This window comes from Mustela nivalis (assembly GCF_964662115.1).
Source record: "Mustela nivalis genome assembly, chromosome: 3".
Classification (NCBI taxonomy): domain Eukaryota; kingdom Metazoa; phylum Chordata; class Mammalia; order Carnivora; family Mustelidae; genus Mustela; species Mustela nivalis.
The window spans coordinates 111,363,972-111,387,522 of record NC_139022.1 but is presented as its reverse complement, the minus strand read 5'-3'; the positions used below and the strand labels follow the sequence as shown (position 1 = coordinate 111,387,522).

The following is a 23,551-nucleotide window of genomic DNA, read 5'->3' as shown; positions in this document are numbered from 1 at the left end:
AAACACTTTATGATGTGGCCAAAAATTCCTCCTGCCACCACAGGCCTTGAAAATAGGTCAAAGCTACCTTCAATGGAACTCTCAATCAGGGCTTACCTCACACCATCTAATTCCATGTTATTAGTCTGTGATCATTGGCGAGTTTGTGAAAATGCTCTCCTCCTCTCTGCATCTGAGACCAGCCTTCAAGTTGGTCACCTGTCTTGCCCTACTTGGTCCTCTTCAGGGGACTGATTGGCTATAGAGGCCAAAAGAAAAGGCTGCAGGATATATATCAGTAATACCTAAAGGCCTAGCCTCAGCTCTCAGGCTAAACCTCACCCCATAGCAGGACAAGGGGTAGACCAAACCCTGGTAGAGACTTGAATTATATTTTCCCCAGCTTTTGAGAGACCCCAGGCTTGTGGCAAGGGCTGACGGCTGGCTGGCTGCTAATAGGGTCAGACACATAGAGGTTCTTCTCTGAAACTTGGGCACTCCATCGGTAGTATGGTGCATTGACTAGCACCTAGCCTGGCTCTGAATGCCACTACACTGTACAATTCTGGGCCAACTCCCTTAGCAGAGTTAAGACCCGATTTCTTCTCCAAGAATAGGGGCGACATTCTCTGCTGCAGACTGCTATGGAAGTCACAGAGGAAGAATCAGCAGATAAAAATGGGCTTGGTAGACCTTTGTGGAGGTGAGCAGAGACAGCCCATCCTCCATTTTCCATGTTTAGGTCCTGAAAGACAGAAACCATTTAGCTCTGAGGGGGCCCACCAGTGAGGCTTCAGCTCTAGGAGGATAGGACTCTCTGAAAGTTCTGTGCTAATTCCTGTGTGTGTGTGTGTGTGTGTGTGTGTGTGTGTGTGTGCTGCTATCAGAAGGAATCCTAACCTCCAGGTCTGAAGTGGTGATGTAATCTCTAGTGTGGCCATACTGGGTCTGAGTACTCTCCCTTCTAAAAGGCTTAGGAGGGGGAGGCGACATTCTCTGCTGCAGACTGCTATGGAAGTCACAGAGGAAGAATCAGCAGATAAAAATGGGCTTGGTAGACCTTTGTGGAGGTGAGCAGAGACAGCCCATCCTCCATTTTCCATGTTTAGGTCCTGAAAGACAGAAACCATTTAGCTCTGAGGGGGCCCACCAGTGAGGCTTCAGCTCTAGGAGGATAGGACTCTCTGAAAGTTCTGTGCTAATTCCTGTGTGTGTGTGTGTGTGTGTGTGTGTGTGCTGCTATCAGAAGGAATCCTAACCTCCAGGTCTGAAGTGGTGATGTAATCTCTAGTGTGGCCATACTGGGTCTGAGTACTCTCCCTTCTAAAAGGCTTAGGAGGGGGACTACCTGGGGAAGACTCCCCATTTAAGTGCCTACTATCCAAGATGACACTTCTCTTGGGCCAGAAGCCTCAAGTCATCTCTGACCCAGGTCTCAGTCTGGGTGGAGGTGGATGGCCTTGTCCTGACAGGACCCTTGGAGACTGCAGACCATCCTCACCACAGATAAGAGGTCCTGTGTCAGCCTGGCCTAGAGCCAACCTATGCTGAATCACAAGAAACTGCCTAGAGTTTGAGACCAGAAACAATGACTCAGGCAGCCTGGAATCCAGGGAAAACCAGCCCTGATTTTTCTACCCGAGAGACCTACCCAGCTGGACATGAGCTCACCCAGCTAGACAGTGACAATGACAGTGGTAGGATACTGTCAGTCCCTCGTAGATGAGAGAAGCAGGGGGCTGAACCTTGAGCCTGAAACCTCCTCTGAAACATTCTTTGAAACCCCATATCAACTCATCTAAAATTAGCTTTCAGCATCTAAATCACTTCCTGTTGCGGAAACCACAGGTCTGATGCTTCAGTCATCACCCTGCCAGCCTCTAGGGGGTGGAGACAAATGACACAGGGGTGCTGCTACAGAAAAATACGAAAATCCCAAACACACCGCAGTCAGGAGCTCCTCTCCCACTGCTAAGCAGGGCTCCATAAGCCTGCTGCTGCAGGAACCTGAACCAGAGTTAGCACACATGCTCACTAATGCACACACATATATATCGCTGCATACACGCTTAAACACACTGGCTGGGCCCTCTTCACTGTCGCACAGAGACTACCATGTGTCCACCCCAAGCACATCTCCAAGATGCCCCTTTCAAACCTGAGACTCATCAAGAGAGTCGTAATGGGCCCCCTTGGATCACCTGCAGCCCTGTCTTGACTTCTGTGGTGGCCTTGGCTACTTTATGCCTCAGGGGCTATGAGCAAGGTTAGCTTAGTGCCTCACTCATGGTTTTAGCCAATACTTTACACTAGCACTACCAGGAAGCATCCCCAACAAGATCAAGAATTATACTAGAAATCTATAGCAATAACACGTTTTTCCCCCTCTTAAAATTATGTTCTGTTCGCCACCATATAGTGCACCATTAGTTTTTGATGTAGTGTTCAATGATTCAACAGTTGTGTATAACACCCAGTGCTTTAATAGAAAAACTTTAGAAGAAATCCCATTAAAGTAGTAACAAGACAACAATACCTGTTATCCATGCTACTATTCAATACTGTACTGACATCCTATCCGACACATTAATAAATATAGAGAGGAGGATTTAAAAAAAAATCTTATTTTTAAATAAATGATGATGATGGTTATCTCTGCTTGCTTTATATTAAATATTTTGTGTATCTTAACTCATATAATCCAAACAACCATTTTATGAGGAAGTTATTAGTATCAAACCCATTTTTACAGATGAGGAAACTAAATAATAGTGATGTTGAGGTACTTGGCTAGTAAATGGCAGAGGCAGATTTATACCCAGGCAGTCTGACTTGAGACTCTGTGCTCTTAATAATTGTACTCTATTACCTCTTTATGACATGAGCCTCTACACAGAAAACCTAGGAGTTGAATGATATGGCCAGACATAAGATCAACAAACAAAAATCAGCAGCATTCCCAAATACCCTAAAAGTCAACTTTCCTCGAATTATAAATTTTATCTCAATTCTATCAAAATAAAAATTCCTACAGAATATCTCATGGATCCTAACAGATTGGTTCTAAAATTCAGATGGAGGAATTATTTAAGATCATTCTGAAGAGCTATGGTGGAGAATTTGTCCTCTATAATATCAAATATGTTAATAAAACAACATGAATTAAAATAGTATGTTACAGGGGCACCTGGGTGGTTCAGTGGGTTAAAGCCTCTGCCTTCAGCTCAGGTCATGATCCCAGGGTCCTGGGATCCAGCCCTGCATCGGGCTCTCTGCTCAGCGGGGAGCCTGCTTCCTCCTCTCTCTCTGCCTGCTTCTCTGCCTACTTGTGATCTCTGTCTGTCAAATAAATAAATAAAATCTTAAAAAAAAATAGTATGTTACAGGTACATAAACAAATAAGTCAATGAGACAGAATAAAGAGTCCAGAAACATACCCACATATTCATGGGATTTATGAAGAAAAAGTCAAGATTCAGGGATGGGTAATTATGCTGACCTGGACTCTCTTCAAGGTTGCTTTTGTTTTGGCTTACTCTTAAAGTAGTTAATAATTAGGAGTACAAAGGATATTTAGAAGATAATGATTCATGGTGGGGGGTGGGGTGGCTCCCCATTGCCTTTCTTGCTTTCTCACAAAGGCATCCCCCAAGTTCTACGGTCTTGGCAGCCTGCACAGAAATTGGATGTCCTCCAGGTGAAGAGAGCCCAGAAGAGTATTCAGTGCCTTTTACAATCTTATCTGTGTCAGCATCCAAAAAGTTGACACTAAAAAATAAAGCAGTAACTTTGCCCTTCAGTAAACCACACCGCAGAGGCCTAATATGTTTATACTAGGCCTTGATGGCAGTATTTCTTATTGGCAGTATTTTGGGCAACCTATCCTTTTGGAGCTGTAGAGACTCGAAGTTTTCTGTTCATGTTTACCCTGAGTCTTTCAGTAAGCAAGCCTGAGTCTGCCACAGTGGTATTTCATAGCAGTGTGAAACAGATAAATCTTTCAATAAACAGCATTGAGACAAATGTTATTAAATTGGTTAGGAATACCAACAAATTTTAAGTAAAAGATCTTAAATTTATTTTTTTAAATATTTTATTTATTTATTTGTGTGAGAGAGAGAGACAGCAAGAGAGAGTGAGAGAAAGCACAAGAGGAAGGAAGGAACAGGCTTCCGGCTGAGCAAGGAGCCTAACGCGGGGCTCGATCCCAGATCCCAGGATTGTGACCAAAGCCAAAGGCAGACACTTAACCAACTGAGCCACCCAGGTGCCCCTTAAGTAAAAGATTTTAAGTAATAGTTTTAAGTAAAAGAAAACTCAACTTGAACTGGCTGAGACAATAAATAAAACACCTTGGCTCATGTACAAGAAATATCCAGAGGCAGAATGGATTTCAGAACAGGAGAGATCCAATAAATCCATGATATCAGCAAGAACCTGATTTCTTTTGCTCTCTCTCTTCCTTGCCTTCCACTGCACTGGCTCATTCTCAGACTAGCTACCTTTGTGGAAGTAAGATGATTGTCAGAGGCAACTGAGCCAATAGTAAAAATAAAGTCTCTCTTTAGGAAACTCACAGCAAACATTATGTCATGTATCACTGGCCCCCAAAGGGTAATTTACCCATCTGAATCATTCATGGGATGCACTGCTTGGCTTAAGCCAAGTAACATCCATTTTAAGAGGTAAGGGTGAGAGCAATTCCACACAAACCACCCAAATAGGAAATTAAAAATACTGTTAGCAAGGGAGGAGGGAAGAATTAATACTGGAGAGACAATCAACAAAGCTTCCACACAGTTATCACTTCAGAGGAAAAAATAAAGCTAGATCCTACCTCATAACATTCACAAAAATAAATTCAGACATATTAAAGCCCTAAATATAAATAATAAACATAGTAGAAAAATAGAGGATAATATGTTTATGACCTTGGGGGGAGAAGAAGTCTTTTTAATTAGACACAAAAAATCAGGTTATTTTACAAATTGATCATTTTACTCCAACAAAATGAAATACTTTGATATAATCAAAAGATAAACAGTGAGACACTAGGAGAAAAATTTTTTTTTAGATTTTATTTATTTTATTTGACAGATGGAGATCACAAGTAGGCAGAGAGGCAGGCAGAGAGAGAGAGAGAGGAGGAAGCAGTCTCCCTCCCAAGCAGAGAGCCTGATGCGGGGCTCAATCCCAGAATCCTGGGATCATGACCTGAGCCGAAGGCAGAGGCTTTAACCCACTGAGCCACCCAGGTGCCCCAAGGAGAAAAACTTTTGTAATACTTCTAACAGACAAAAATTAATATTCAGAGTATATATAAAGAGTATCAGAAAGTTAGCAAATAGGGCTCCTGGGTGGCTCAGTGGGTTAAAACCTTTGTCTTCGGCTCAAGTCATGATCTCAGGGTCCTGGGATTGGGCCCTGTGTTGGGTTCTCTTCTCAGCAGGGAGCCTATTTCCTCCTCTCTCTGCTGGCCTGTCTGCCTACTTGTGACGTGTCAAATAAATAAATAAAATCTTAAAAAAAAAAAAGTTAGCAAATAATATCTTAACTACTTAACAGAAAAAAGATATGAACACATAATTGACATATGAATAAACAAAAATGCCCAATAAATAAATAAAAAGATGTTTAGTATCACTAAGGAAGTTGAGAAATGCAAAAGTGAGAAATTCTGTATGCAACATTTGATAATATCAAGACAATGGTTTCAACAGGCTGTTAGTGGATATGTAATGTTAGAAACTGTTGGTGGGTATAACTTTTCTCTAGAGATCAAGTTGACAGACTCTGCTAAATATGAATATACATACCATATGAGTCTGAGGTTTCTTATGGTGTATCTAAGCAAGAAAGATGCTTGCTCATGTGCTTAATGATGCATATGCAAGAATACGCATTGTAGCAAATTTGAGGTGAAATCTGGAAGACACATAAAATGTCCATCAAGCAGAGATGGATGAATAAACCGAGGTATGTTCATGCTACAGAACACTGTGCAGCAATTCCAAATGCACACGATCTCTTTGAATCAACATGAAGAGATCTCCAAGAGATGTCACTGACTGACAATTGTAGGGTGAGAGGTATAGTACGTCATTTATGAGAAAGAAAGAAAGGGATGGAGGGAGAGAGGGAAAACCACAGAACGATCCTGTTTTCTACAGATACATAGGATCAGTAAGGAAATGTATAGAAAAAGAACTGGGAGAATATATACCTTTCTGGAAACTGTAGTTATTTGTGGGAACTGAGACAGGGGTGGGGTTAGGTGAAGCAGTTTATTTAGCTTTATGATTATAGAATCATAAGGTTAAATAACTTTTTTTTAAAAGATTTTATTTATTGGGGCACCTGGGTGGCTCAGTGGGTTAGGCCGCTGCCTTCGGCTCAGATCATGATCTCAGGGTCCTGGGATCGAGCAGCAGGGAGCCTGCTTCCCTCTCTCTCTCTCTGCCTGTCTCTCCGACTACTTGTGATCTCTCTTTTTTTAAAAAAAGATTTTATTTATTCATCTGACAGAGAGAGAGATCACAAGTAGGCAGAGAAGCCGAGACAGAGAGAGGAGGGAAGCGGGCTCCACGCTGAACAGAGAGCCCGATGCGGGGCTCAATCCCAGGACCCTGAGATCATGACCTGAGCCAAAGGCAGAGGCTTAACCCATTGAGCCACCCAGGTGCCCTTAAATAACTTTTTTTTTTATAGGAAGAGAAGATGTTACAAGAAGACAGAGTATTCATTCAAAATTTGGTTAATGAGAAACAAAGTAGCTTTTTATAAAATGATTAGGAGTTGGCCAAGGAAACACAAAAGTTTGGAACCTGCTCCCTCTGCTGGGAGTCCTGTGGACCAAGGGTGACTTGATTTCAGATGTCTCTGCCTAGGCCTCAACTGTCATGCTTGTGACTCTCCCTGATTCCTGAACATGGAGTTTATGGGCCAGCTCTCTTCCTCAGCACAGCTGAATGCCCACAAATAGGGTACAGATGGGCAGGCCCAAGGTACTGTATAGCTAGGGAGCCAGATGATAAGGGGTCCTCTGTTCAAAGAAGTTCACAGACAGGAAGGAGGAATAGGAGGGCCATGGAAAGTACCAGCATTCAGAGTCTGTGTATTTCTCCCCATGTCTTCACTCTGCCTCTCAGCGGTACTCCTACTTTTGAGGCACTCTGCCTAGACTTTGAGAGACTGCCCCTCTCACTTTGAGTCCAGTGCAGTGGCTGAAAGAAAGGCAGAAGAATGGTCCGGGATAGCATCAGGGTCAGAAAAAGAGGTGAGTAGATACCAAAACAGAATAGGAGCTGGAAAGGGCCCGGAGGCAGCAGTCTGCATTTGGAGCAAAGGTTCTTTTACTATCCATGGTAATAGTGCCAGATGACGCCATTACCTACCTTTTACCAACAGGGAGCAAAAAATGTCTTTTACCCGCAAGGCTAATAATCCCAATTCCCACTTCAGTTTACCAAGTAAGAGAGGAAAGAGGCTGCCCACCAGGACATAAAGTCATTGTTTCCACTGGAGAAGTATAAACTGAGCACAAGGCAGAGGGCGGAGCTGTCCCAAGGCATGATCCAAAGGCTTGGGCCAAGATGGCTAGAGGTGCTGATAACACATCTACAGGAAATGGAATCCTGGGGGTGGTGTGGTAAAGGAAAAAACCCTCTGGTTTTAATAGATCCACTCCTAAGGTTACCCAAAAAGTTCAGACCGAAGCATCGCCCTTACGTCCCTCCACCCACTCTACAATGACTTCAGAGAAGAGTTGTGGGAACTAAAGCACTCCATCCCAAGAAGGAGGACTTCCTTTGAGGTTAAGGTGTGAAATGACAAAGCCTACAGCATGTAAGGTCATCCCAATGCTAAGGCTTGCTGCCTCTATCTCCAGAGCCTCAGCACAGATGGGGGAGAAGATGAGCACTTCATTACGTTCTGAAAATGAATAGATAAGAAAAGCTTCTATTGCATCATTTTAGAGTTGAATGGCCAACCATTTAAGGAGAATGGTTCAGAAATGGATTTATTTTCCCATTTCTGAAAGGATCAAAGGGCATAATTTGAAAGGGGGGGGTATTTCTTTATATAATAGCATGAGGTATTAATTTTATTGTGGGTAATTATAGACCAATTTCAAAAATGCCTCTCTTGTTCCTTGTGGGTTTATAATATCCAGTCTGTATGAATATTATAATGGGTAACTCTGTGTGTGTCTTATTTATTTATTTATTTATATTTAGTTACTTGACACAGAGAGAGAGTACAAGCTGGCAGAGTAGCAGGCAGAGGGAGAGGGAAAAGCAGGCTCCCTGCTGAGTAAGGAGCCTGACATGGGGCTGGATCCCAGGGTTCTGGGATCATGACCTGAGTTGAAGGCAGTTGCTTAACCAACTGAGCTACCCAGGCACCCCATGTTTGTCTAATAATTACCAGAAGGACAAATGGAATAATGAGGAGGTATACCTACTTTCACACAGTGGCAGTGAAGAACCTGAACTAGCCTCAGAGAACCTATATCCACATGGACAGTCCTGTGGAATGTGGCAGTATTATTCTAGACCAGCAGTTCCAACAGAACAGTCTGTGATGATGGGAGTGTGATAGACCTAAATTGTCCAATATAAGAGCCATTAGTCACATGTAGTTATTGAGTGCTTGAAATATGGTTAAGGCAATTGAGGACTTTTCATTGCGTTTCATTTTAAATAATTAATTATATTTAATTAAATAGTCATATATGGTTAAGTTTTCCCATTTGTTTGGGGCAGTCTGCCGAAGGGTAGGAGAATATGCATGATGGAGGTTGATCACAGAAAACAATACCAAATACTTGAGAAACACATGACAGATGAGGCCAAGAGCAAGCGCCGTGGCAGCATAAAACAGCTCTGAAACCTCAGATTTTCTCAAGCATCTGCTGCATACACAGAAACCTCGTCGATGTGAGGAAAGGGGGTGTATTTGAAATGGAGTGATGTAGGGTAGGTATAGTAAATTCAGAATGGAAGAAGAGTGTAATCCTGATGATATATGGGTGATACCTTCATCTCCATTTCCGTTAGTGAGATGCCCCACTTTGGCAAATGGCCAAAGGAAGCACGAGGTTGGACAGTGGTCAGGGCTGGACTTCCCTATCTTCCATAGGCAGTGACGCAGCAGACAGAGTAATGGGTTGAGGGAGGCCTCAACTTCCTAACTTTTCAGCTATATGAAGATCTCTTGGGTCCTTCAGGCAAGCTGGTTCTTTAGATGACGCAAAAAACATTAGGAGCTCAGACAATCAGTGAGTCTGACACCATTCCTCTCTATCCATCCCCAAGGCATGGAATGACAATATAATCTTCCTGCCATGTGCTATATCTGTTCTGAAGGCCAATTCTCACACGCTATCTGATAAAAATATGACATCTGTCTTGTAGGCCCCCAAGTCAGAGTTGAGGATGGAAAAACTCGTCTTTGGAAAATTCTAAAACCTCTGCTATATCTGGCATACTAACCAGGACTCAAACTGCAGTAGCTAGTAGGAAGTAAAAAGTGTACCACTGGCCTTGTTCCTGCTTTGGGAGTGTTAATAATCATAAGCCACTCCAGGGAATATCTCAGGAAACTGATCACGGTTGGGATAAGGGAAGAAATAGAGAAGAGTCAGATGAGAAGAAAGAAAAGCACAAAAAGAGGTATCTTACATCCTATCAATTCTCACCAATGGAAATATGCCAAAGGCACTTCCTGAAACAGCTCTAACCATAGTTCTTTCTTCCTGGCTCAAAGGCCACCAATACCTTTCTGCAGCTACAAGGTAGAGGCTAAAATCCTACACTTAGCAATCAAGCCCAAGCTCCCTGGGCTAGGGGCCTACCTACTCTATACCTCACATGCCTCTTGCGTCCCAGAGAAACTGAACCTTTCACTTCTCCCACATACATATGCTGATTTGGGCCTCTACATCATCTTTATATCAGCTACTCCCACCACCTAGTCCACCCTAACCACATCCTTCCTTTTTCCAACCACTTCTTTAAGACCCAGTTAATACTGTCCCCTTCTGGAAGAATTCCCCCAACTAACCTATCTGGAGGGAGTTCTCCCTTCTTTTCGCACATCTAGATTTCTCGAGAAGTGTCTTCCTTTTTTATTTAACTCTTCAAATGGCTAATATCCCTACTAGGTGTAGCCCAATGCAGGAATGTGATGCGACTTTATCATCTATTTCACAGCACTCAGCACAAAGTAAGGAATTCAGCAGTCATGCAGTGTGCTTTAGTTCACTTTAACAAACATATTCTGAGGACTAATTCCATGCCAGGAACCATGCTATGTGTTTCAGCCACAGTTGATATAAATAACCAACAGGTGGCTCTAGTTTATTAGTACATTTATCCCATCTTCAAACATACCTGGAAGAGTCCCTAATTCAGCTGACTCTCCAAGGCTTGAAGAATATTCTTTTGATGAAAGTGACTATTCCCTGCATCAGATATGACTCTTCCCTTTATCACAACCTCACTCCCCATACTGCTTTTGAATATCTCAGAAACCTGAAAGCATTTGAGGAGGTCAGATACAATCTATGGTAAAATCCACTTCAACTCCTAGTAGTAAGCACACTCAGGCCTCTCTGTGAAATGATTAGCAAACAAATAAATTAAATTTGGGACAAACAAATTTAGCAATTCACTCCAATCTGGCGAATATTTTTTCCAACATACTCTCAAAGGACACTTTGTCAAGAGGGACAATACGACCAGGAGAAAAAAATCCAACAATGTGTGGAGAGAAAAAAATGTGATTGCAGAACTAAACATACTAAATCCCAGTGGAAGCAGTGAACACAATATTATATACCACAGAACACAGAACCAGCGAATTAGTGACAAACTTGAAAGAAATTCTGAGATACTGAAGGAAAAACAGAAAAAGAAGAAAATAAAAAGATCCACAAGGAAACTCCAGATAGGAAAAGTAAATACAAAATAAATTTTAGAAGGAGAAAACTGTCAGATGAAGACCTAATGATCAAAGCAATAACTGAAGAGAACTGCACTGACATGTGCAGGGTCACAAAAGCCAGAGAGAGAGCCGCCAACAACTCATACATGGCACCTGCTCTCACTGAGGGCACAAATAAATTATCAAGACTAAGTCAGTTGTTAGCAAATGCACTAAAGAAAAAATAAAACAACAGAACAGAGTGACTCAGAGTGACAGAATAGCTACCGTTAGGTGGTCAGAAAAAAAAATTCTCTGACAAACACATCTAATCCTAAATGAAAAGAAGGCATTAGTTGTGAGAAGTCTTCTGGGTAGAATGCCTACTGCAAAAGCCCCCAGGTAAAAGCATGGCATGGTTAAGGGTAAGAAAAAAAGGCCAGTATAACAAGAGCACAGTGAGCAAACCAGATAGCGGTATGAGAGGAGTCTAGAGAGGTAGGCTGGGGGTAGATTGTGTAATATAAAGCATGGTAAGAAGTATAAATATGAGAGAAGCCATGGGAGAGTTTTCTGCTGGAAAACGATCACTTTGGCTGCAGAATGCTGTATGGATTTAGTAAGATAAGCAGAAATAAGGAGACCAATTAGAATCCTACTTCATGTTTAGGAAAAAGATGACTGTAAACTTGGCCTTGAGTTCTGCAGCAGATATGAACACAGCAGATGGAAAATAAATAGATGGCAAAGATACATGAAACAAGAAAAAAATCAGAAGTAGCAATAGGAAAAAAAGGCTAAGTAAAAATCAAAGGATTATTTTGTTATGATATTCCAAAATAAAGACATTTATAAATATTTCACAAAATAAGTAAAACAAGCAGGAAGAGAAGGAATCCAAGAAAAAAATGACAAAACCATTATAATGGTTATCTTTAAAATACTTATTCCAATCTTTAACACATTAAGTAGAGAACTAAGAATATAGAGAAGCTTTTACTACTGATTAATAAACTTGGCTTAACAGAAATATTAAATACTATATCCCAAAAATATTGAATGTACATTCTCATCAGAAAGTCATAAGGACTTCCCATATTTCTCAAAGTAAAAATTTAATCGCCCATATTCTTCAACTACAATGTTAAGACAATAGAAATAAAGATCAAAAGATTAAATAAAAATCTCAATCACCTTGAAATTTTTAAAAAAGTCATTATGTAAGTAAATGTAAGACAGAAAGGAAATAAAAACTACAAATAAAAGGAAATATCAACTATCATGCTACATATTAAATCCATGAGAGATGGATTATGAAAAAAAGTCCTTAAAACATGAAGAAGAGGGGCGTCTGGGTGGCTCAGTGGGTTAAAGCCTCTGCCCTTGGCTCAGGTCATGATCCCAGGGTCCTAGGATTGAGCCCCATGGGCTCCCTGCTCAGCAGGAAGCCTGCTTCTCCCTCTCCCACTCCCCCTGCTTGTGTTCCCTCTCTCACTATATCTCTCTCTGTCAAATGAATAAATAAAATCTTAAAAAAAAAAAGAAGAAGAGTCACTTATGGTTTGTCTCAAAATTAATTAAAAAAAAAAAAAAAGAAGAAGAAGAAGAAGAATTCCAGGATGTAGAAATCTGGGAATAGTATTGCTCATACCCTAACAATGATGACAACAACAATAGCTGGATTAACTACAAAACTGTAACTTTTCCTGAACCCATTAGCGACTGGAGATGAGAGGATAATCAAAAAGCCTCAAGTCTAAGAAAGACAGGTGCCACCAGTGAGAAATGCAATAAGACCAAAGGTTCACCTGTGGCAGAGCACAAAAGGAAGGAACACTGGACATCACAGGAGCAAGTAAGAAATATTCACATAAAAATTTTAAACAAACTACTAAAGGCAAAGCACGGGTGATGTGACAATATGGGATTCTTGGGAGTTACAGACACAAGGGAAATTCACACCTCTCACATGCTCTTCTCCACAGACCTCTAAAGGATGCTCACTAGAAAGACTGGCCTTCTGGCTTTCTCAGTGATGTGACCTGCCTCTCTATGACAGTCAAACTATTCCTTGTATCTTTGGTGGGTCTTGATCAGGAGACAGTATTGCATCCCTCCCACAGTAGTACCACACTTCTAAAGACCTAGAGACTGCTCATTTCCTGACCCTTGCCAAAAGCAATGGACTTTGCAGCCTGTCCAGGACTGAGGTTGGATCAGAACAACACAGGATTCTCACTGGTCTCCACCACTTAGCTAGTAAGCATGAATACCAAACAACAGAAGATTATGGCCAAGGAGGAGCAAGAGTACATGGAGAAAATCGCTCTGAGATGTAAGTGTACTGGAAAGTCTCAAAAGTGCAGGTAGAATAGGATTGTTTAAAAAAGAAAAAACAAAAACAAAAACAGAGGGTTGGAGGCGCAGCATGGTGCCAGGGTTGCTCAGTCAGTTAAGCGGCTCACTCTTAGCTCACATCATGATCTCAGGGTGCTGGGACTGAGCCTCGCTCCCCCGCCTCCCCTGTGAGGCTCTAGCTTAGCAGTGAGACTGCCTCTCTTACTTCTCTCTCTCCCCCTCTCTCTGACCTTCCCCTCACTTGCAAGCTCTCTCTCTCTCTCTCAAATAAATTAATTAAAAAAAAACAAAAACAAAAACAAAAAACCTCTGGAAACTCAGCTGCTATCCTAAGCAAAATGTTTTGAAACTGAAGGTATACTAAAAGCAAACATAAGAACAGAAAAGATCTCAAACCCAGGTTCACAAACTAAACTCACTCAATTGGTCCCATATTAATAGCTTCAGAGAAGAACTGTGCACACGTCCACAAAAATACCACATTTACACTGTAATTTTACAGACACATGACTATTGCATATACATGAGGTAATTATGCAATAAAAACTACAAGACAAGGGGACCTTGGTGGTTCAGTCAGTTGGGCATCTGCCTTCACTCAGATCATGATCCTGGCATCCTGGGATCAGTCCCACATGAGGCTTACCACTCAGCAGGAGTCAGTTTTTCTCTCTGATCCTCCCCTCTGCCCATGTGCTCTCTCTCTCAAATGAATTTAAAAACACAAAAAACAAAAAAACCCAAGAAAATAAAGTGCTGTGAAGAGACAAAGCAATTATCTAAAACATAATCAGGGCAAACTGAGATACTAGAATAATCTGACACGGAATTTAATATAGCTGTGATAAGTAAGTTAAAGGTCTGAGTGAAAAAAAAAATGAACGACAGGTATAAACAAATGGGGAATTTTAGTAGAAATATGGAAATTATAAAAAAGAATTAAATGCAAATTCTAGAAATAAAAAAATGTAATAAGAGGGCCAAAAAATGCCTTCGAAAGGCTCAATGCAGACTCAACACAGCCAAAGAAAGAATTAGGGAACTTGAAGATAGGGTAACACAAATTAGGCAAACTGAAACACAAAGAGAAAAAAATGCATAAAAAATCCCCCAAACTGGGAGCACCTGGGTGGCTCAGTGGGTTAAGCCTCTGCCTTCAACTTGGGTCATGATCTCGGGGTCCTGGGATCGAGCCTCGCATTGGGCTCTCTGCTCAGCGGGGAGCCTGCTTCCCCCTCTCTCTCTGCTTGCTTCTCTGCCTACTTGTGACCCCTCTGTCAAATAAATAAATAAAATCTTAAAAAAAAAAAAATCCCCCAAACAAACAAACACCAGAGCAGAGTATCCAAGAGCTATGAGACAATACTAAATGGTATACCATATGTGTGATTAGGGTCCCAGAAGAAAGAAACAGAATTGAAGAAAAAGAAGAATTTAGAGTCTTTAGTATATTAATCATTGTCATTTTAAATTTATGGTCTGATAACCCCAGCACCCCCTCCACATCTAGTCTAGTTCTGATGTTTGCTCTGTCTCTTCAAACTGTGGTTTTTTTTTTTTCCTTTTAGTATGGTTTGTAGTCTCTTGTTGAAAGGAAGACATGATGCACTCAGTAAAACAAACTGTGGTGAACAGGCCTTAGTAAGTAGTGATAAAGTGTGGAGACAGTAGAAGTGTTTTACAGTCCCATGATTAGGTCTCAGTGTTTTGATAAGCCTGTGCCCATGGACAGTCAACTTCACCAATATTTCTCAAGTTTTCCCCCCCTTTAGTGGGGAGAGAATGGCTAAAGGGGTATTTCCCTTCACCACATGGAAGGCAAGAGTGAACTAGAATTCGATAATTTTCCTCCCTCAAGATGATTAGGCCCTGATAAAACACCAGCAGATTATGCTCTAATAATATAATTTCTCCTGGAGGCAGGCCTTATCAAGAAGATAATGCACTGGCATAATTCAAAATGGTTTCTTTTCTCTACCCTTTTTGAAAGTGTGAGTAGATTTTTCTGTGATTTTCACTGTAAGAACTTGGTAGATTTTTCTGAGGTAAAACTCATAAAAACATGAGAGCCTTGTAATAACTGGGATCCCCCTGGAGTTTTTATTTCTTAAGCTTGTCCACACTGCACCTCCAGCAGTTTGTTAATCATGGTTTAGGTCTTTTTTATCCCAGTACTCATTCCAATGGAGGTGGGTTTCTGATCCAGTTAGAACCATCTATCCATATGTCTCCAATTTATGGGACAGAGGTTTGCTCTGTGATCTCACTTCTCAGATGGATCTGAAAGAGTTGTTGATTTTTCAGGGTGTACAGCTTTTTTACTTGTTGTTAGGATGGAATAGAAACTTCTATGCTCCTTACATGATGGAGTAGAAACCAGAAATGTGAAATATATTTTCAGATAAATAAAAGCTTATCATTTACTACCCACAGGTCTGCCCAACAGAAACTTGGATCTATACCAAGAAATAAAGGTGTCATGGTGCCTGGGTGGCTCAGATGTTTAAGTGTCTGTGTTCAGCAGGGTCCTGGGATTGAGCCTGCTGCTGCAAGCCTGCTGCTCCCTCTCCCTCTGTCTGCGGGAGGCACCCCCTGCTTGTGCTTTCTCTTTCTCTGTTAAATAAATAAATAAAATCTTTTTTAAAAATAAAGAAATAAAGGTGTCTAGGAAAGGATAAATGAAGACAAATATAAAATATATTTTCACATTTTTAATCACCTAAAAAATATATGACTATCTAAAGCAAAAACAGTAGCTAAGTATTATGGAATTATTACAAGGTTTTTTTTGAGAGAGTGGTAGAAGCAGGCTCCCTGTTTAACAGCGAGCCCAATGCGGGGCTTGATCCCAGCACCCTGGGATCATGACCTGAGCTGAAGTGCACCACTGTGGTGCCCCATAAAGTTGTTAACTTATGCATGAAATAGTATAATACTACTGGAAAATGACTGTGATTAATAAAAGACTATATTGCAAACTCTAGGACAACCACTAAAATTTGTTTGAAAGAGGGACAAATAATGCCAGTAATGAAGATAAAATGGAATCATAAAAAATAATCAATCTAAAAGCAGGCAGAAAAAGAGGATAAAAGGAAAAAAAGAACAGATGGAACAAACAGGAATCAATGAGAAAAATGATAGCTTTTAATCCAATCATATCATAATCATATTAAATATAAATGGTCTAAACACACAAAATAAATGACAGAGGGACGCCTGGGTGGCTCAGTTGGTTAAGTGGCTGCCTTCGGCTCAGGTCATGATCCCAGCGTACTGGGGTCAAGTCCCACATTGGGCTCCTTGCTTGGCGGGGAGCCTGCTTCTCCCTCTGCCTCTGCCTGCCACTCTGTCTGCCTGTGCTCACTCTCTCTGACAAATAAATAAATAAAATCTTAAAAAAAAAATAAATGACAGAGATTATCAAATTGGGTGAAAAATCAAGACAATTATATGCAATATAAAAGAACCCCACTTAAGACAGGTTAAAAGTAAAATGATGCCAAAATAATTAAAGACAAGACACAGACCGGGAAAAAACCTTTGCAAAATAAATATCTGATAAAAGACTGCTATCCAGGGCGCCTGGGTGGCTCAGTGGTTAAGCCGCTGCCTTCGGCTCAGGTCATGATCTCAGGGTCCTGGGATCGAGTCCCGCATTGGGCTCTCTGCTCAGTGGGGAGCCTGCTTCCTCCTCTCTCTCTCTGCCTGCCTCTCTGCCTACTTGTGATTTCTCTCTGTCAAATAAATAAATAAAATCTTTAAAAAAAAAAAAAGACTGCTATCCAAAATATCCAAAGAACTCTTAAAACTCAAAAATAAGAAAAACCAATGAAAAAATGGTCAAAGTATCTGAATATCTCATCAAAGAAGACAGAAGTATATCAAAAGATGCTCAACAACACATGCCATTAAGGAATTGCAAATTTAAACAATGAGATACTACTACACACCTATCTGAACGCTGAGAAACCAAAATGCCAACAACACCAAGTGCACAATGAGAATGTGAAGCAAAGGAATTCACATTCATTATTGGTGGGAGTGAAAAGGGGCAGTTACTCTGGAAGATAGTCTGCAGTTCATTACAAAGTTTCTTACAGTTTACCATATGATTCAGAACTGGGATCCTTGGCATTTACCCAAATGAGCTTAAGACTTATGTTCACACAAAAACCTGCATACAGATGTTTATAGCAGTTTTACATAATTGCCAAAACCTAGAAGCACCCAAGATACCCTTCAGAAGGTGAATGTATAATAACCAATGTACTCCCATAAAACATTATTCATCGATATAAATAAATTATCACGCCACGAAAAGACATGTTAGAATCTTAAATGTATATTCCTATATGAAAGAGGCCAATCTGAAAAGGCTACATAATGTATGACTCCAACTACATGACATTCCAGAAAAGGCAAAATTGTGGAACAGTAAAAAGATCAATGGTTGCCAGAAGTTCACAGAGAGAGGGTGAATGAATGGATAGGTGAGGTACAAGGCATTTTTAGGACTGTGAAACTATTCAGTATGATACACCATAGGCAGATACATGTCATTATATATTTGTCAAAATCCAAAGAACTGTGTAAGACCAAGAGCAAACTCTATTATAAACTATGGATATTAGTTAATAATAATATAATCAATATGTGCTAATGAACTTTAACAAATATATCACACTAATGCAAGACGTTAATAATAGTAAAAACTGTATAGGGGCAGGAAAAAAGGAAAATGGTAAAACTCTGTACTTTCTTTTTTTGAAGTTTTATTTATTTAAGTATCTCTATAATCCTTATGAAGCTCAAACTCACAGCCCTGATCAAGAGTTCCATGCTCCTCCAAACTAACCAGCCAGGTGACCCAAAACTCTGTACTTTATACTGTTTTTATCTAAACCTGAAACTTCTCTAAAAACTTAAGTCTATAAATTTAAAAGTAAAATGACAGAAAATTATATATAACTAAAACACAAATCAAAAGAAAGCTGGAATGGCCATATTAATATCAGACAAAACAGACTTCAGAACAAGAAATATTAGCAGGTATAAAAAAGACATAATAAAAAAGGGGTAAATTAACAGAGAGGACATAACAATCTTAATTATGTACACACCTAACAAAGAATTTCAAAACACATGAAGCAAAAGCTAACAGAACTGAGCAGAATTCAAAGATCCACAATTGCAGATAGATTTCAACCCTCTTCAGTAAGAGAAAGAAAAAACAGAAAATAAGTAAGGATATAGAAAACCTAAACATTATCAACCAACTTGACATTTACACTCTTCTCAACCCACTGACAAAATACATATTTTTTTCAAGTGCACACACAAAACATTTACCAGGTATGCCCTATTCTTTGCCATAAAACAATCCTCAACAAATTTAAAACCAAAATAATGCAAAGTATATTCTCTGACAACAGAACAAAATTAGAAGTAAAAATTTAGAAAGGTTATCTGGAAAACCCCCAAACATTTGGCAATTAAGCAACATGGTTCTAAATAACTCATGAGTCACAGTGGAAGTCATAAAGGAAATCAGAAAATATTTTGAATTTATTTAAATGAAAAGATACATCAAATGTATGTGATGACCTTGACCAAGTGATTAAAGCTTCCATCACCAGTAACAAGTCACGTTGATATCACGTGCATCTAAAATGATGCAAGAAGGGCATATTCTTCTCCAAAACCCATATGTTTTGTCTAATCATAAGAAAATATCAGACATCCTTACAAAAAAAAAAAAAAATGGGGTCTCTCTGCTCATCAAGAAGCCTGCATTCCTCCTCTCTCTCTGCCTGTCTCTCTGCTTACTTATTCTCTGTCAAATAAATAAATAAATAAATAAATAAATAAATAATCTTTTTAAAAAAATCAGACAAACCTAAGTTAAAGGCCCTTCTAGGAAATATCTGACTAGTACTCTTTAAAATTGTTAATAGCATAGAAAACAAGAAAAGAATAAATGAAAGAGACAGGATAACTAAATGTACTGATGTTCCTGAACGGGGTCTTTGAACAGAAACAGACATTAGTAGAAAAATTGATGAAATTTGAATAAAGGCTCAATCTTTTTTTTTTTTTTTTAAGATTTTATTTATTTATTTGACAGAGAGAGAAATCACAAGTAGGCAGAGAGGCAGGCAGAGAGAGAGGCGGAAGCAGGCTCCCTGCTGAAAGAAAGCCCAATGTGGGGCTTGATCCCAGTACCCTGGGATCATGACCTGAGCTGAAGGCAGATACTTTAACCTACCCAGCCATGCAGGCACCCTAAAGTCTCAATCTTATGGTAATAGCAATGTATCACTATTAATCCCTTAGTTTTGAGAAATATGGTTGTATAAAGTTGTTAGTATTATGGGAACCTGGGTGAAATACATATGGGAACTCACTGTCCTATCTTTGCAACTGCTTTATAAATCTAAAATTATCCCAATATAAATTTTTTAATTAAAATCTGTGCATGATACAGCCAAAACAGGGCTTACCTATAAATGTGTATCATTAAATGCTTATATTAGAATAGAAGAAACATTTACAGTCACTATCCTAACCTTCTATCCTAAGAGTATAGAGGAAGAGGAAATTAAATGCAAAGCAAGTAGAAAGAAGGAAAGTATTGGTAAGGTAGAAATCAATGGAACTAGAAACAGAGAAACAATAGAGAAAATCCATGAAACCAAAAGTTAATTCCTGGAAAAGGTCAACAAAACACAAGTATCTAGCCAGAATGGTATTTTTAAGAAAGACACAAACTTCCTTTATCAAGGATGAAAGAAGAGCTATCATTTCAGACCACTGTGGCATTAATAAATTCAACTTGGAGGAAATGGAAAAAATTCCTTGGAAGACACAAACCAGCAAAAGCTCATTCAAGAAGAACTAGATAGTGGCACCTGGGTGGCTCAGTTGTTAAGCATCTGTCTTTGGCTCAGGTCATGATTTCAGGGTCCTGGGATCAAGCCCCTCTGTGGGAAGCCTGCTTCTCCCTCTTCTACTCGCCCTGCTTGTGTTCCTTCTCTCACTGCATCTCTCTCTGTCAAATAGAATCTTTAAAAAAGAAGAAGAAGCAGAAAAAGAAGAAGCAGAAGAACTAAATAGAAGACCATTCAAAATGGGGCACCTGGGTGGTTCAGCTGGGTAAGCATCTGCCTGTCAGCTCAGGTCATGATCCTAGGGTCCTGGAATCAAGCCCCACAACTGGCTTCCTGCTCAGAAGGGAGCCTGTTTCTCCCTCTACCTCTGCCATGCACCCTGCTGATGCTTTCTTGCTTTCTGTCAAATAGATAAAATCTTAACAAACAAACAACTATTCAAAACAAAATAAACCACTCTTATCTTGAAAAGAGCCTGCACATTAAGCACAACTTAAAAAACAGGGTCTAAGAGGGCATTATACTAAATAACTCTTCCCTTAATAACTGCCTGGCCACAGGACTAAATTTGTAAATAGCACACAATCTTTTTTTCTATGGTAATGTAAAAAATAAGTTAATTCTCAAGAAGACATTTTTTTCACTGTTCTAAATTACAGGATTTTAAACATTCTTTTCTATATAAAAGAGCATCTATAAAATTTTCTATTTAAAATTTCATTTAAAAGCAATTAAGACCTGCTTTAGGATGAAAAAAGGTCCTTAACTTATGTGGTAAGAGTGTGTATCAGCCTGTACCCAAATATTTTCCCCTGGCTTGGTTTCTCAAAAAGCATATCATAGATGGTTTTATACAGGTGGTATCAATGAGAGAAGAAACTTGAAGGTAAGGATGGTTTAACCCGACACTGCTAAGTATCAGGTAAGAGATGATATTCAGGAGTTTAGTTCTTCTCAGTCACCTAAATCACAGAACCAGTGGTTCAGAGCCCTGCTATCTTAATTTCTCTTCGACTAAATGTCTCAACATCAGGAACTTTTCACTCCTTAAAAAGCTTGTTAGAGAAGTTCATGAAAACTTCTAAGAAGAAACACAGAATATCCCTAAATACAGTAATATCTTGTTTATATCCGATGGCCTTAGGTTTCCAAATAGGCAAAGGGAGAGAAGATGAAATAATTAACCAGAATAATCCTACACTAATCAAAGTGTATCCCAGCAAAGAAAACTCTGGGCACAAATGGGTTCACTGTTCTACCAAACATTTAAGGAAGAAATACTAACAATTTAAGCAAACTCTTCAGCAAAATGGAATAGAAAGAAACACTTTCCAACAAGTTTTATGAAGTCAGCATCACCCTAATAAAACAATTTTCAAAAATTACATGGAAAAAAAAAACTATAGACCAATGTTCTCCATGAACATGGATATAAAAATCTATAACAAAATATTAGCAAATCAAATCCATCAATATATCAAATGGATAACATCATGACTAAGTGGGGTTTAACCCAGGAATGAAAGGTGAGTTTAATATTTAAAACTTAAGGGGCACCTGGGTGGCTCAGTCATTAAGCATCTGCCTTCAGCTCAGGTCCTGATCCCAGGGTCCTGGGATCAAGCCCCGCATCTGGCTCCCTGCTCAGCAGAAAGCCTGCTTCTCCCTTTCCCACTCCCCCTGCTTATGTTCCCTCTCTTGCTGTGTCTCTCTCTGTCAAATAAATAAATAAATAAAATCTTTAGTAAATAAATAAATAAACTTAATTAATGCAATCCATAACATCAATAGACTAAAGAAAAATCCCATATGATTGATTGTAACAGTATTTTGAAAAACAGCATTTGACAAAATTCTACTTCCATTCATAATAAATAAAGCAAATTAGGAAGAAAAAGGAATATTCATAATCTGACAAAAGTGAGCTGCATAAAACCTTTAACTTATGTCATATTTAATGGTGAAAAACTGAATGTTTCTCCTTGGGATTGAAAATGAGACAAATATTTTGCCCTCACCATTTCTATTCACCATCATTCTGTAGGGCCTAGCTGTAAGGGCCTGCTTGGCCAGAGGGAGCCATTTCGTTGTGGGCTTAGATTGACCCCACGCCTCCCAGAGGAATTTACTTGCAAACCCCGGATATAGCGGCGGGCCAGGCCGGATGGAGACATCCAATCAGTGGGGTACACATATATTTACTGTGGTGAATTGAAATTCAATTGGTCACCCGTATTGCTGACCAAGCATGACTGTGCAGTTTTCCCTGTGTGTTGCAATCTCATTGGCTACCTGTGTGTGGGCTGGGCTCAACCACCTCTATAAAGGTTAGTCTGTGAGGCAGGGGAGGAGTAGTAATAGTGTCAGGGTTGTCGGGAGCATCGGGGTCGTGGGGAGCAGCTTCATCAGGAGCATCATGGTCGTCAGGAGTGGCCTCGCCAGGGAGCAGCGCCACCAGGTAAGGGGAGTCGCTTTGTATGGGGAAGTCGTCAGGGTCGGTGCCTGGTCGTTGTCGCCTCTTTGTAAGGGACGGCCCCGACTGGTCAGTTCGATTTTCAATGCTTGGCGCGAAATAAAGCTTTGCTTGACTTTTGCTTTGTGTCGGTTTCATTCCTTTGATCACGGACCCTAACACTGTGGGCTTGTCCGGGATCAAACGACGAGAACTGAGCCAGCATTGGAATTTCTGGGAAAAGCTTCTGGAGGTATTAGGATCTTGTCTGTCTGTGTGGTTGGAGCTCCAGGGTATGGCCCACTGGGGAGAAGCTGGACGCAGCCATGCTCCCCAAGGCTGGAGTGGATGCGGGGACACCCCATCCCTCTGCTGGTAGATCGACAGGGAGTTTGAGTCCCCCTAGAAAATCCCCACTGGTGGCAGGACCGCTGGGCCTGCAGTTGTCTTTGTCTTGCCTTTTTGTTGTCTGCTGTGTTGTTTGTTGTGTTTGAAGGAATGGGGCAATCAGAGAGTAAGGGGATTCTGACTTTTGTCTCCCTGTTCCTTATAATAGATGTGGGGCTTCTCCCTCACTCATTTTCTGTGTTAAGGGCTATAACTGGAACCAACTGGGGTTAATCTAACTCCAGACAGAGACTTTAAGGGATATTCCCAAGCAGCTGCCGAAACTCCCTTTGTTTCGGGGAGTTCCTTGCCTTCTCTGGCCCGACGTGGACTGCCTACCCCCTCCCTCTTGCTGGCGGGAAAGCATGGCATCTGAAGTGGAATGGGCCCATGTGGAACGTGAGGTCTGTAGGTGGAGGGATGGCTGAACTGATGGTTGACTGTCTGTCTCAGAGTTTTAATGGGTAATTGTTAAAGTGGCTTTCAGGGTCTTTGCTAGCCTGAAACTTTGAAGTTTTTTTGGATGACAAATGGGATGAAATGCTAGAGCGCTGGTTGC

The 23,551-nt window shown here is 40.4% G+C and overlaps 1 protein-coding gene and 1 long non-coding RNA gene across 2 annotated transcripts in view; one reads left to right on the top strand and one right to left on the bottom strand.

Moving 5' to 3' along the window:
- The window catches only part of LOC309862163 (interleukin-3-like), a 183,296-nt gene that overhangs the window by 46,333 nt on the left and 113,412 nt on the right, over nt 1–23,551 (bottom strand). The window lies entirely within an intron of this gene.
- Nucleotides 22,502–23,551, top strand: part of LOC309862175 — a 57,036-nt gene continuing 55,986 nt past the window's right edge. The window contains exon 1 of the long non-coding RNA XR_014310328.1: nt 22,502–22,611. This is a non-coding gene — a long non-coding RNA (uncharacterized lncRNA). The remainder of the gene's footprint in view (nt 22,612–23,551) is intronic.